This window comes from Heterodontus francisci, chromosome 15 (genome assembly GCF_036365525.1).
Source record: "Heterodontus francisci isolate sHetFra1 chromosome 15, sHetFra1.hap1, whole genome shotgun sequence".
NCBI lineage: Eukaryota > Metazoa > Chordata > Chondrichthyes > Heterodontiformes > Heterodontidae > Heterodontus > Heterodontus francisci.
The window spans coordinates 5,692,921-5,708,788 of NC_090385.1; the positions used below are offsets into that span (position 1 = coordinate 5,692,921).

The 15,868-nt window shown below is 43.9% G+C and overlaps 1 protein-coding gene across 3 annotated transcripts in view; it reads right to left on the minus strand.

Moving 5' to 3' along the window:
- Positions 1-15,868, minus strand: part of fgf13a (fibroblast growth factor 13a) — a 691,434-nt gene that overhangs the window by 653,483 nt on the left and 22,083 nt on the right. The window lies entirely within an intron of this gene.

The window sequence follows — 15,868 nt, forward strand, 5'->3', positions numbered from 1 at the left end:
CCAAAATATATAGATTTCTTTCTGAACATTTCTTGACCTCAGGATATCTCAAACATCTTTACAATCAGTGACGTACTTTGGAAGTATGGTCTTGTAATTTTAAAAAAGGCAGTAGCCAATTTGCGCACAGCGGGCTTTCACACACAGTATGAGACAACTGACCAGATAATACATTTTTAGTGATGTTGGTTGCAGAATAGATGCTGGCCACTTCACCAGAGAGAACTCCCCTTCTCTTTTTCGAAGAAGTGCCATCAGATCTTTTACATCCACCTGAGTGGGCAAACGGGCCTTATATCTGAAAGACGGCATCTCCGACAGTGCAGCCTGGGTTATAGCTTGAGTCCCACACAAATCACTAAAAGAATCTCAGCAAATGCACCTTTAGCCTCAGAGCCGAATAGAAGAAGCCCAAGCTGTAAGTTGAGAGTAATCAATTACAGAAAAGAGTTTTCTACAATCTAGCAGTTTTTAATTTCAATAATAAAGCAAATTGCTCTGTGGTGCACACACACACACGCGCACACAAACACACACACACGCGCACACAAACACGCACACACGCACACACGCGCACACAAACACGCACACACGCACACACGCGCACACAAACACGCACACACGCACACGCACACACACACGCACACCGTATGGATGAGAAAAATGACCCTTCAGAAAAATTATCTGGATTTATTCAGAAAAAATAATTACCTTACAGTAAAAAAATGACCTGAAGACGGACACCTCATCATAATGTCACACTCTGACCCGTAGACTACAGGACGAAAGATCAAAAGCAATAAGTCAGTCTGTGGGACATAGGACTTGCACTTACATGTCTGTTTATTGAACAAATTTGATGCATTAAAGAATTAATTTCCACATTTACTCAATAAAAAAAAAACTGATTAATTACATAAGCCATAATCACTTTTACATTGAACTTGTTAGCTCCCAGAAAGGACATCCCTGGCCAAATCCCCTTTGATTCCTGTTCAATAAGTAAGTAAACTCAGCTCTCTTTTTTTTAATTTTTGTATTCATCCAGGGACATCAATGTGTTGAGTTGCCTTCACTCTGAATGTGCTTACAGAGGAGTTGCAGCATTGGTCGTGAGTAAAACTGCTTCCAGCAGATTGTGCAGCCGGAGTGTAAAATCAGCTAAATCTAAGCTCGGGGATCTCTGTTGGGGTCTCACTCCCTTGTCTGCTAAATCTTTGACTTTGAATTTACGAAACACAAGTTTAGTGTCAGTGCAAAACTTCTTTGTTCTTTTCTTTGGCCTCCTTGTCTCGAGAGACAATGGGTAAGCGCCTGGAGGTGGTCAGTGGTTTGTGAAGCAGCGCCTGGAGTGGCTATAAAGGCCAATTCTAGAGTGACAGACTCTTCCACAGGCGCTGCAGGTAAAATTGGTTGTAGGGGCTGTTACACAGTTGGCTCTCTCCTTGACTTCTGTCTTTTTTACTGCCAACTGCTAAATCTCTTCAACTCGCCACACTTTAGCTCCGCCTTTATGGCTGTCCGCCAGCTCTGGCGATCACTGGCAACTGACTACCAAGACTTGTGATCAATGTCACAGTACTTCATGTCGCGTTTGCAGACGTCTTTAAAGTGGAGACATGGATGGCCGGTGGGTCTGATACCAGTGGCGAGCTCACTGTACAATGTGTCCTTGGGGATCCTGCCATCTTCCATGCGGCTCACATGGCCAAGCCATCTCAAGCGCCGCCCGCTCAGTAGGGTGTATATGCTGAGGATGTTGGCCGCCTCGAGGACTACTGTGTTGGAGATACAGTCCTGCCACCTGATGCCAATGATTCTCCAGAGGCAGCGAAGATGGAATGAGTTGAGACGTCGCTCTTGGCTGACATACGTTGTCCAGGCCTCGCTGCCGTAGTGCAAGGTACTGAGGACACAGGCTTGAAACACTCGTACTTTTGTGTTCCGTGTCAGTGCGCCATTTTCCCACACTCTCTTGGCCAGTCTGGACATAGCAGTGGAGGCCTTTCCCATGTGCTTGTTGATTTCTGCATCGAGAGACAGATTACTGGTGATAGTTGAGCCTAGGTAGGTGAACTCTTGAACCACTTCCAAAGCGTGGTTGCCGATATTGATGGATGGAGCATTTCTGACGTCCTGTTCCATGATGTTCGTTTTCTTGAGGCTGATGGTTAGGCCAAATTCGTTGCAGGCAGCCACAATCCTAACGATGAGACTCTGCAGACACTCTTCTGTTAATGCAGCATCGTCAGCAAAGAGGAGTTCCCTGATGAGGACTTTCCGTACTTTGGTCTTCGCTCTATGACGGGCATGTTTGAACAACCTGCCACCTGATCTTGTGTGGAGGAAATTTCCTTCTTCTGAAGACTTGAACGCATGTGAGAGCAGCAGGGAGAAGAAGATCCCAAACAGTGTGGGTGCGAGAACACAGCCCTGTTTCATGCCACTCAGGATAGGAAAGGGGTCTGATGAGGTGCCGCTATGCTGAATCGTGCCTTTCATATTGTCATGGAATGAGGTGATGATACTTAGTGGCTTTGGTGGGCATCCGATCTTTGCTAGTAGTCTGAAGAGACCACGTCTGCTGGTGAGGTCAAAGACTTTGGTGAGATCTATGAAAGCAAGATCTATGAAAGCAAAGTAGAGGGGCATCTGTTCGCGGCAATTCTCCTGTAGCTGGCGAAGGGAGAACAGCATGTCAATGGTGGATCTCTCTGCTCGAAAGCCGCACTGTGCCTCAGGGTAGACACGCTCAGCCAGCTTCTGGAGTCTGTTTAAGATGACTCGAGCGAAGACTTTCCCCACTATGCTGAGCAGGGAGATTCCACGGTAGTTGTTGCAGTCACCGCGGTCACCCTTGTTCTTATAGAGGGTGACGATATTGGCATTGTGCATGTCCTGTGGTGCTGCTCCCTCATCCCAGCACAGGCAAAGTAGTTCATGGAGTGCTGAGAGTATATCAGGCTTGGCACTCTTGATTATTTCAGGGGTAATGCCGTCCTTCCCAGGGGCTTTTCCACTGGCTAGAGAATCAATGGCATCACTGAGTTCCGATTTTGTTGTCTATTTGTCCAGCTCATACATGACTGGCAGAGACTGGGCTGCATTGAGAGCGGTATCAGTGACAACATTTTCCCTGGAGTACACTTCTTGGTAATGCTCCACCCAGCGGTCCATTTGCTTGTGTTGGCCAGTGATCGTGTCCCTGATTTCGATTTGAGGGGGGCGATCTTCTTGATGGTTGGCCCAAAAACTCTCTTAATGCCATCATACATTCCTCTGATGTTTCCGGTGTCAGAGGCCAGCTGAATATGACTGCATAGGTGTTGCCAGTAGTCATTTGCACAGCGCCTGGCTGTTCTTTGTGCAGCGCTTCTGGCTGCTTTAAGTGCTGCGGATGTTAACTCGCTGGGGGCTTTTTTGTAGTTCAACAGTGCAATGCACTTAGCGGCTATGACAGGTTCCAGCTCTTCAAAGTGAGATTGAAACCAGTCTGCATTAGGTTTCTCACGTTTGCCAAAGTTTAGAGTCAGTGCAAAACGTACTTGTAAACAAACACTAGAATAAACATCTTGGCATAAATATACAACAAGATAAATACCCTGATTTAAATGCACACCACAATAAACACCCTGGTGTAAATACTCCCTATAATAAACACCCTGAGGTTGTTCCAAACTTGAAATCAGTGTTAATGGAACAATAATGGCCTCACACTAGGCGGGAAGAGCCAATGATTGGCTTACTGACACTTCCACAAAAGCCTAATGCAGGCCAGTCAAAGACTCTGCCTGTTTCTGACAGTAGGTGGTTTCAAATATGTAAATTGGAGCACGAAGCATGTGACTTCCAACCATTCTCACTGATGACAGAACCTCGGAGCCCCCAAAATGTAAGTTTTTAGAGATATTCCTGTGGGGCCACGAGGAGCAGGAACATTCCTCCGAAACAACCCAATATAATCTGGGACCACTGCTGCCCAGGCTCCCCCCTCCACATTGGCAAAACCCCACCCTCTCCAAACTCACCCTCCGGACTCTCCTCTGTACCGGCCCCCTGAACGCCCAATATCACCCAATATTGGACCAGCATGAATACGGTGAGCAGCATCAGGACACTCATTGGCCATCCCCAAGCTCACCATTCCATTTAACTCCGCACGGCCTCTTCATGACTGACACAGGAAAATTGCCGAACCCAAAAGGTTGAAACATCAACATTGTCTCTGCAATGGCTTGTCACATTTAATCCAACCAAATTAAACAAGATTACAGTAACAGATTGTGGCAAAACCTCCCTCAAAACAAGAATAGGAGATGCTGGAAATACAGAGACAAGATACACACCCAAAATGTTAAACCAGCTTTTCTCTTTATCGATGCTGACTTTTCTCTTGTGTGTTTCTAGTGCTTCATAGCAATCCCTCTGAATTACTTTGCCATAATGTTACAAAATCTTGAAATATCTTGCTTCCTCAACCTCTCTGACACCAGCCCTTCCATATTTGTTGCTTCACCATTGTTGCTATCAATATATCTCCTTTCCCCTTTGTGTGAAGCTGCATGATAATGAATCCACTCTTTCTGAAGTGTCCAGTTCGATAGGGTCTTGCCTCACTGCCTAAGTGAGATAACAGGAATTTGTAACTATCTGCAAACAAGATTTCTTTATAAATCCGTCATAATCTGAAATAAGTTGTCAGCAGCATTACGACTAATCCATTATAAAATGTTCAAAATCCCTCTTCCCAACCAGAAAGCTCTTTCCTTGTCCTTTTGCCATAATCTGTGAACCCTCTCCGGGTCTTACAAGTTGGACTGGTGCCAAGCAACAAACATTTAGATTATTTTATCCCCTTACGGCTCCGAAGTGCTGTGAGACACATTTGCTACATCAAGGGCAAGACAGCTGCTGGTTCTATCAGAGAAGATATCACATTGACTGTCGGGCGCCCCCTGCCTTTTGTGGTCAGAGCTGCCTCTCTGATCTGCAAACTAGACTTCAATCAGAACGCCACAATCCAAGTTAACAGAAATCAGGATTTTCCATTTCCAAAAAGTCAACCGAATACAGCTCACTCAAAAATCTGCTGTTCGTATCCTAACTCACACCAACTCCCATTCACCCATCACCCATGCCTTTCAGGCAGTACATTCCAGCACTACAGCTGACCTACATCAGCTCCCAGTCTGGTAATGCCCCAGTTTTAAAATTATCCCTCTGTGGCCTTGCTTCATTCCTATCTGTGTAACTTCCTCCTGCCCTACAACCCTCCGATATCTCTGCATTCCTCCAATTTTGGCCTCTTGCGCATCCACCTTTGGTGACCATGCCTTCAGCCACCTAGGCCCTGAGCTCAAGAGTTCCCTCCCTTATCCTCTTGGTCTCTCTACCTCTCTCTTTTCCTGAAATATGGTCCTTAAAACTTAGCTCTTTAACCAAACTTTTGGTCACCTGCCATGCTGTCTTTCTATGTAGCTTGTGTCAAATCTTGTTTGATAATCGCTCCTGTGAAGCACCTTGGGATGTTTTATTAGGTTAAAGGCACTATATAAATGCAAGCTTTGTTTTTATATATATCCAATTCTCTTTTGAAAGTTAATTTGAATTTGCTTCCACCACCCTTTCAGGCAGCGCATTCCAAATCACAACAACTCCTCATCTCCCCTCTGGTTCATTCGCCAATTACCTTGAATCTGTGTCCTTTGGTTATCGACCTTCCTGCCACTGGAAACAATTTCTTCTGATTTAATTTATCAAAACCCTTCATGATTTTGAACACCTCCATCAAATCTCCTCTTAACCATCTCTGCTATATGGAGAGCAATCCCAGTTTCTCCAGTGTCTCCACATAACTGCTCCTCATCACTTGTATCATTTTAGCCAATCTCTTCTGCACCCTCTCCAAGGCCATGATATCCTTCCTATAGTGCGATGCCCAGAATTGGACACAATATTCCAGCTGAGGCCTAATCATTTATTTATAAAGGTTTAGCATAACTTCCTTGTAGTAATCTAGTTGTTGCATCTGATGGATTACAGTAACTGTACACCATTTGAAGAAGGTGGAAGTGAAAGTACCAGCATTCTGAAAGTAAATATTATGAAGAGATATAGGATAACATCTGGATCAACCTGCCCTTCCTTACACCTCAAATTACAGCATCACCGGAGGAGAAGTGTGCTTGTCTTGGAGATATATGTGTCCATTCAAACTCCACAATCTAGTGATTCATTGGACATAAACAATTTTTTTTTATATTCATTCCTGGGATGTAGGCGTCACTGGCCAGGCCAGCATTTATTGCCCATCCCTAATTGCCCTTGAGAAGGTGGTGGTGAGCTGCCTTCTTGAACCGCAGCAGTCCATGTGGGGGAGGTACACCTAGAGTGCTGTTGGGGAGAGAATTCCAGGATTTTGACCCAGCGACAGTGAAAAATCTAATACTAAACTCCTACTACCGGGCTTTATTCATTTTCAAATGTCAACTGAATTCATCTTTGTCTCTTCAGAAACCAGATACACCAGTGTGAGCACCAATTCAACTTCTAGTCAGGTCTTCTCATCAACGCACCACATTCTCAGTCAATGTACATATTGTCATCTGACACCCAGTGAGAAACATTTCCTTTTCAGAGTTGCTCATCTATACTGCCCAGATGCCTGGATGAGTGCAGCTCCAACATCACTCAAGGGCAACGATAACACAGTGGTAATGTTATGGGGCTAGTAGTCCAGAGGCCCAGACTAATGCTCTGGAGACATGAGTTCAAATCCCACCACAGCAGCTGGAGGAATTAAAATTCAATTAATTAATAAATCTGGAATAAAAAGCGAGTCTCAGTAATGATGATCATGAAGCTATTGGATTGTTCTAAAAACCCATCTGAAACACCAATGCCCTTCAGGGGAGGTAATCCGCAGTCCTTACCCAGTCTGGCCTACATGCGACTCCAGATTCACAGTATTGTGGTTGACTCTGAAACCACCTAGTAAGCTTCTCAGTTACAGGTGGCTCATCACCACTTACTGAAGGGTAATTAGGGATGGGTAATAAATGCATAAATGCTGGTCTTGCTCCTATCCCAAGAACGAGTTTTAAAAAAAGCTCAACATCATCCAGGACAAAGCAGCCCGCTTGATCAACTCCCCATCCATCACCTTCAACATTCACTCCCTCTACCACTGACGCACAGTAGCAGCAGTGTGTATCATTTACAAGATGTATTGCAGCAACTCATCTTCGACAACACCTTCCAAACCCGCGACTGCTACCATCTAGAAGGACAAAGGCAGCAGACACGTGGTAACACCATCACCTGCAGGTTCTCCTCCAAATCACATACCATCCTAACTTGGAACTATATCACCGTTCCTTCGTTGTCACTGGGTCATAATCCTGGAACTCCCTAACAGCACTGTGGGTGTACCGATTCACAGGGATTGCAGCAGGTCAAGGAGAAAGCCCACCATTACCTTCTCAAGGGAAGCTGGGATGGGTAATAAATGCAGGCCTTGCCAATGATATCTATATCTCCAGAAAGAATTAAAAGATTAAAGCCATCCAGACCTTTTAATTGGCTGCCCCGTTTCTTACATTACAGCAGTGACTAAACTTCGAAGGGCCTCATTGGCTGTAAAGTGCATTGGAACATCCTGAAGTCATTAAAGGTGCTGTATAAATGGAAGGTCTTTATTTCTAATTAGATTTGGCTCTTGTTAAGGTAATTTGTGTTATAATGATCAATGTGACGAGTGCAGTGTGGGATGGAAGGAAAGGAGGTGGGAGAGGCAGAGGAGATGTGGAAGAAAGAGAGAAAGACAAGAAATATTTACTTTTCTATAGTGCCTTTCACAACCTCAGGACTTTACAGCCAATGAAAAGAAAAGCAGAATATTTTTAAAATGCGCAAAACTTTTTATTTATTTATTTTATTTATTTAGAGATACAGCACTGAAACAGGCCCTTCGGCCCACCGAGTCTGTGCCGACCATCAACCACCCATTTATACTAATCCTACACTAATTCCATATTCCTACCACATCCCCACCTGTCCCTATATTTCCCTACCACCTACTATACCAGGGGCAATTTATAATGGCCAATTTACCTACCAACCTGCAAGTCTTTTGGCTTGTGGGAGGAAACCGGAGCACCCGGAGAAAACCCACGCAGACACAGGGAGAACTTGCAAACTCCACACAGGCAGTACCCAGAATTGAACCCGAGTCGCTGGAGCTGTGAGGCTGCGGTGCTAACCACTTGTAAATGTTCATGTTCGGAGGGACTTGGGTGTACTCATACAAGGAACACAGAAAGTTAGCAAGCAGGTACAGCAAGCAATTAGGAAGGAAAATGGCATGTTTGGCCTTTATTGCAAAGGAATTGGAGTACAAGAATAAAAAAAAAGTCTTGCTATAATTGGTGAGAGCACACCTGGAATACTGTGTGCAGTTTTGCTGTTCATAATTTAAGGAAGAATATACTTGCACTGGAGGCAGTAAAGTGAAGGTTCACTAGATTGGTCCCTGGGATGAGAGGGTTCTCCTATGATGAGACACTGAGTAAATTGGGACTGTACTCTCTGGAGTTTCAAAGAATGATAGTTGATCTCATTGAAACATACAAGATTCTGAGGGGACTTGACAGGGTTGACACTGAGCAGTTGTTCCCCCTGGCTGTGGAATCTAAAACACGGGGGCAGAGTCTCAGGATAAGGGGACGATCATTATGAAATGAGATGGAGAAATTGCTTCACAAAGGGTTGCGAATCTTTTTTTTATTCTTTCATGGGATGTGGGCATCACTGGCAAAGCTAGCATTTATTGCCCATCCCTAATTGCCCTGGACGACTGAGTGGCTTGCTCGGCTATTTCAGAGGGCAGTTAAGAGTCAACCACATTGCTGTGGGTCTGAAGTCACATATAGGTCAGAACAGGTAAGGACAGCAGATTTCCTTCCCTAAAGGGCATTAGTGAAGCAGATGAGTTTTGATGAAAATTGATGATAATTTCATGGCTCAGACTAGCTTTTCATTCCAGATTTTATTAATTAATTGAATGTACTAATTAATTGAATTTAAATTCCACCAGCTGCCATGGTGGGATTTGAAACCTGGTCCCCAGGTCATTAGCCTGGACCTCTGGATTACTGGTTCAGTGACATTATCTCTACACCACCATCTTTGGAATTCTCTACCCCTGAGGGTTGTGGACATTCCATCATTGAATATATTTCAGGCTGGGATAGGCAGATCTTTGGTCTCTCAGGGAATCAAGGGATATGGGGAGCAGGCGGGAAAGTGGAGTTGAGGCAGAACATCAGCCATGATCATATTGAATGGTGGAGCAGGCTTGACGAGCCGTATGGTCTACTCCTGCTCCTATTTATTATGTTCTTATGCTATTAGTTACTCTTGTAATGTGGGAAATGCAGCTGCCAACTTGCACACGGCAAGATCTAATAAACAGCCCTGCTCCTCTTCGAAATAGTGCCATGAGATCTTTTACATCCACCTTTGAGATGAGATGGGGCCTCGGTTTAATGTCTCATCCAAAAGATGACGCACCTGACACTGTAGCATTCCCTCAGCACTGCACTGGAATGTTAGGCTTGATTTTTGAGTTCAAGTCTCTGGAGTGGGACTTGAACCCCAATTCCCAACCTTCTGACTCAGAGGCAAGAGTGACACCCACTGAGTCAGAGGAGGTGGAGGGAGGGAGAGGGAAAGGAGGACTGCAGCATTTGGAAGTGATTACAGAACAAGAGTAGATTGCGGCTGTAACATGGAGCGAGGGATATATAAATGAAGATAAGGATCAGAAATTTGTTGGTTGGGGGAAGGGGTGGAAGAGGAGAATGGGGAACCAGGGCGCTGGGTGCACAACCTGGTGCAGGATGTGATACGAATAGCAGAACTTTGTACAAGTCAACGTTTATGGAGATGGGAGAGCAACAAGGAGATTATTGGCCTTGTGAAGTCTGTAGGTGACAAAATGCATAAATGATGGGGGTCATGAGCTGAGAGGTTAAGGTACAAGTGAAGGCGGGAGATGCTGCAGAAAATGGACGTAGGCGGACTCAGTTTGGAAAGGATGTGGCATATATAGCTCAGCTCAGGGCCCAAAAGACTGCAAAATTGTTTCAGCCTGAGACTGTGGCAAGGGAGAGAGATGGGAGTCAGTGCCAAAGGGGACTGGACAATCGCCATGGTCCTCTGGACATTACTTCCTATAAACCAATGTTGGGAAGAACGGAATTTTCGACTTCCACACAAAATTGGCAGAAGCGACCAGAAAGCGCTCCCAGTATCAGGAGCTTGAGGGACACTGAACCACCTCCAACTGTGAGCTTCTGTTCAGTATAGATGGTAAACTGCAGGAACAAAATGGCCATTTCACTGCAGGAGTTGGTGGAATTGGCCAGCTCCTGTTCTGAGCTAGCTAGCAAGTTAGAGCTGGGGAGGTGGTGGGAGGTGGGGGGTGGAGGTTAGGGGGTGTGAGGGGTAGGGGGTGTGGGGGGTAGCCGATCACAGTGCACAGTATCTTTGTGCAGCCAGGATGGACATTACCCCAAGGATTCCAAAAATGGCGAGAAATTAAAATTGGTATTATTGGTTGTGGGATGAAAAATGGGACTTCTCCCTGTTCATTTTCACACATTGCCATGGGAGCAGATGTGTTATCCTCTGAATGTCTCACAGAAATTTGGCACCTCTGACAGTGCAGCACTCCCTTGGCACTATAGTGAAATGTCAGCCTGGATTTTGTGCTCAAGGCCTGGAGTCTGGTTTGAACCCATAACCGTCTGACTCAGAGGCGAGAGACAGTGCAACCTACTAAGCCAAGAGTGCACACAATAAACCCAAACAAGAGCAGAAGAATTTATTGATTACAGAGTAGATGAGAGGGAATTCAACACCTGCATTTACATTCTAATAATTTCCTTTCTTCCTACTTTTAGGCAACTAAGCCCTATTTATAAACATATATTTATAACCAAGCAAGCTGCGATAGACTTGTCAATAATTTCTCAATGCTTCCTTCAGCTCAATGTTGCAGGTGTTTCATGGAAGACTTATACACCAAGGTCTATTGTCAAGAGCTGATTATAAGGTTTGATGCTTCTTCAAACATTAAAGTGATCTTAAGTACACTTTTACAGACATTATGACAGATAAAGTATTATTCTGGCAACCATTACTTAGCTGAATAACGGCCTCCCAGAGAATTGCTGTGTTGTGAATAACAAGGATGAGCACAGATGCACTTTATCAGTGATTATCAATCTTGTACATTAACTGCCTCATTTGGTCCTGTTTATACTAAAATACATTTTCAACTTCTGCACAGTTAGATTGCAATTGCTACTATAACCAAGTTATTGATGTGAATGGAGGCTTATTGTAGAAATAGATCAGCACAATCGGAGATGGCAGGGGGAATAATCATCTCAAAATAAGTAAGGGACAATACAAAATATGGGAATTACAGCTACATGACTTAAAAAAAAGTTCAACCAACAAGAGTTCTGGTGAAAGGTCACCAAGCTAAAACATGAACTGTTTTTCTCTCTCCACAGATGACCTTCGGAGTATTTCCAGCATTCTCTGTTTTTATTTCAGAATTCCAACATCAGTGATATTTTGCTTTGTTGGACATGACTTTAATCTCTCATGTTTGAGGTCATGGAATCATGCCCCACAGAGGGAGGCCCACCTTGCCTGTGCTGGCTCCTTGAAAGAGTTATCCAATCAGTCCCACTCCCTCACTCTTTCCCAAAGCCCTGAAAAATTTTCCTTTTCAAGTTTCATATGTTCCTGAAGCATTCTGGGGTGCTTCTAAGGCTTGCTGAATAAACCCGAGTCTTTCAGGTGTGTTCTTCACAACTGAATACTTTACACTGAGGATTGGTCTCAATTTAAAAAGGCTTTGCAATGATATGGAGAATAGGCAGGTCTTTTGCAGGACATCGCAAAGTGCTTCACGTATAGTAAATTACTTGTGAAAACACTGCTCTTATGCCAGTGCTGGAGAATTTTCAAAAATGATGTGCAAGGATGGTACCAGAATGGACAGCTGCAGCTATCCGGGTAAGTTTGAACAGATTGTGGCTTTTCTCATTAGAAAAGGGAAAACTTAGAGTCCTGATAGAAGTCTTTACAACAGGCTGAGCAGGGTATATGTGAAGAATGTTGCCACTTGTGGGAGAATCCAAAACCACGGGCCAGAAATACAAGATAGTTGCTAATATATCTGATAGTAAAATAAGGAGATATGTTATCAGAGGATGGTTAGAATGTGCAACGTGCCACCACAGGAAGTGGTTGAGGCCAATAGCTTAGATGCTTTCAATAGGAAACTAGATGAATGCATGAGAGAAAAAGGAATAGAAAGATATGATGAAAGGCTGAGATGAGGCAGATGGAATGGGAGGAGACTTGTATGTAGTATAAACACCAGCACAGACTAAATGGGCCGAATGGCTTGTTTCTGTACCGTATATTCTATGTAAAGATCCCCATTAAAAATGAATGAGATAACCATTCAGATAATTCTTCCCTAAATGTACCATTGTATTAGATTTCCTTTATAAAATGAGGCCTGGAAGCACATAAAAGAAAGAAAGACCTGCAGCTCCACAGCACTTTTCACAACCTCAGGTTGTCCCAAAGTGAGTTACAACAAATGAAGTATTCCTGAAATTTAGCCACCGTTGCAATGTAGAAAACACAGCAAGATCCCACAAATAGCAATGTGATAATGACCAGATAATCTGTTTTTTAATTATGTTAGTTGAGGGATAAATATTGGCCAGACACCCGGGATAACGCCCCTGCTCTTCTTCGAAATAGTGCCATGGGATTTTTTTCCGAGACGACGGCTGGGACCTCAGTTTGACATTTCATTTGAAAGATGCAGGTCAGGTGCAAGCGGGAGTTAGTAAACAAGGTGCAGGCAACTGAATTTGGGACCAGTTGGGAGTTTACAGATTGTGAAGGATAAAATGCCAATGAGGAAAACAATAAAGAAATTGAGTCTGCTGCTGGCAAAAAAACCTGGATAAGGTTTTCACCTGAAGATTCGATTGGGCTCTCTATCAATGCAGCTTCTCATCTTTCCACAGATCCAATCTTCTACTCCACGTAATGAATTGTGCAATTACTGTTCTGTTAATGATAAAATAAGCTGAGGTGTACAAAGGGAGAATCAAAAGTAGAAAATACTGCTGACGACCTCATTCTAACACTGGGTATTTGCACAGGTTACTGTTTGCCTAAAACTAATGCTGAGTAGAAATTATGGGTCACTGCAGAAAGAAAGGTACTTATAGGAAAAGCACTTAAGTGCTGTAAGTATATGTTTGCTTCAGTTCTGTTCCAATACTGTGAAATGTGTTCCATCATTTTACTGCCTTGCTGTGTCTGTAAAATGTCACAATATTTGGTAAACTTTGCTGTTTTTCTTTTTGTCTGCTGACTGCTGCTTGCAACTGGCCTGCATCTTTCAGATGTGAAATTAAACCAAAACCCCATTTGCCCTCTCAGATGGATATAAAAGATCCCATGGCCATTATTGTGAAGAGCAGGGGAGATCCCCCCCGGTGCCCTGGCCAATATTTATCCCTCAACCAACATCATGAAAACAGAATGTCTGGTCATTATCTCATTCACTTCTAATGGGATCTTGACATAGAATATACAACACACAAACAGGCTATTCAGCCCAACTAGTCTGCCCTGGTGTTGGTGTACAATTACAGCGATATTAGGGGAAATAGCAGGAGATGCTAAGAATTAGTCTCAAAATGACAGTGGTACAAATCTTTTCAATGTTCTTCATCTGTATTTTGTTCGCTAATTTTGTTTGCCGAGTCCATGTTTGTGTTTATGCTCCACACGAGCCTCCTCGCACCCTTCTTTATCTCATCTTATCAGTATATCCTTCTAATCCTTTCTCCCTCACGTATTTATCACGCTTCCCCTTAAATAGCTCTATGCTGTTCACCTCAACCACTCCCTGTGGTAGCTAGCTCCACATTTGCACCACTCTCTGGGTAAAGATGTTACTCCTGAATTCCTTATTGGATTTATTAGTGATTATCTTATATTTATGGCCCCTAGTTCTTGTCTCCCCTGTACAAGAGCAAACATCTATATCTGTTCTATCAAACCTCTATCAGGCCACAATCCAGTCTTCTCTTTACCAGAGAAAGCAAGGGTACTGGTGGGTGAATGGGTCAGTGCTGAATCATGATGCTGAAGGCATCAGGTCTGTGTGGGGCTGGTTCGAAGGACCTGCTGGTGTTTATAATCTGCCCATCATGATTCTATGTTCATATCACCAAAGTACAGGTGCAGGAGATTCTGATGGTTCCTGTCATAAAAAACACCAAATATTGGGAGGCAGTGGTATAGTGGTAATGTCACTGGACTAGTAATTCAGAACCAAGGCTATTGCTCTGGGGGCATGGGTTTGAATCCTACCATGGCAGATGGTGAAATCTGAACTCAATTAATAAAGTTAGTCCAATGGCGATTTTTGTATAAACCCATCTGGTCCATTAATGTCCTTCAGAGAAGGAAATCTGCTGTCCTTGCCTGGTCTGGCCTATATGTGACACCAGACCCACAGCAAACATAGAAACATAGAAAACAGGAGCAGGAGTAGGCCATTCAGCCTTTCAGGTCTGCTCCGCCATTCAAAAAAGATCATGGCTGATCGTCTAATTCAGTACCCTGTTGCCGCTTTCTCCCCATATCCCTTGATCCCTTTGGCATTAAGAAATATATCTATCTCCTTCTTGAATATATTTAATGACTTGGCCTCCACTGCCTTCTGCGGTAGAGAATTCCACAGGTTCACCACTCTCTGAGTGAAGAAATTTTTCATCTTGGTTCTAAAGGCATACCCCGCATCCTGAGACTGTGGCCCCTGGTTCTGGACTCCCCAGCCATCGGGAACATCCTCCCTGCATCAAGTCTGTATAGTCCTGTTAGAATTTTATAGGTTTCTATGAGATCCCCTCTCATTCTTCTAAACTCTAGTGAATATAAGCCTAGTTGACCCAATCTCTCCTCATACGTCAATCCGGCCATCCCAGGAATCAGCCTAGTAAATCTTCTTTGCACTCCCTCCGAGGCAAGCACATCCTTCCTCATATAAGGAGATCAAAACTGCACACAATACTGCAGATGTGGTCTCACCAAGGCCCTGTATAACTGCAGTAAGACATCCTTGCTCCTGTACTCAAATCCTCTTGCAATGAAGGCCAACATACCATTCACCTTCCTAACTGCTTGCTGTACCTGAATGCTTGCTTTCAGCGACTGGTGTACAAGGACACCCAGGTCTCGTTTCCCAATCTATCACCATTCAGATAATAATCTTCCTTTCTGTTTTTACAACCAAAGTGGATAACCTCACATTTATCCACGTTATACTGCATCTGCCATGCATTTGCCCACGCACTCAACTTGTCCAAATCACATTGGAGACTCTTTGCATCCTGCTCACAGCCCCCCCCAGCTTTGTGTCATCTACAAACTTGGAAATGTTACATTTAGTTTCCTCACCCAACTCATTAATATATATTGTGAATAGCTGTGGCCCAAGCACTGATCCCTGCAGTACCCCACTAGTCACTGCCTGCCACCCGGAAAAAGAACCGTTTATTCCTACTCTCTGTTTCCTGTCTGTCAACCAATTCTCAATCCATGCCAGTTTATTACCCCCATGTGCTTTAATTTTGTACACTAACCTCTTATGTGGGACCTTATCAAAAGCCTTCTGAAAATCCAAATACACCACATCCACTGGTTCTCCCTTATCTATTCCACTAGTTACATCCTCAAAAAACTCCAGCAG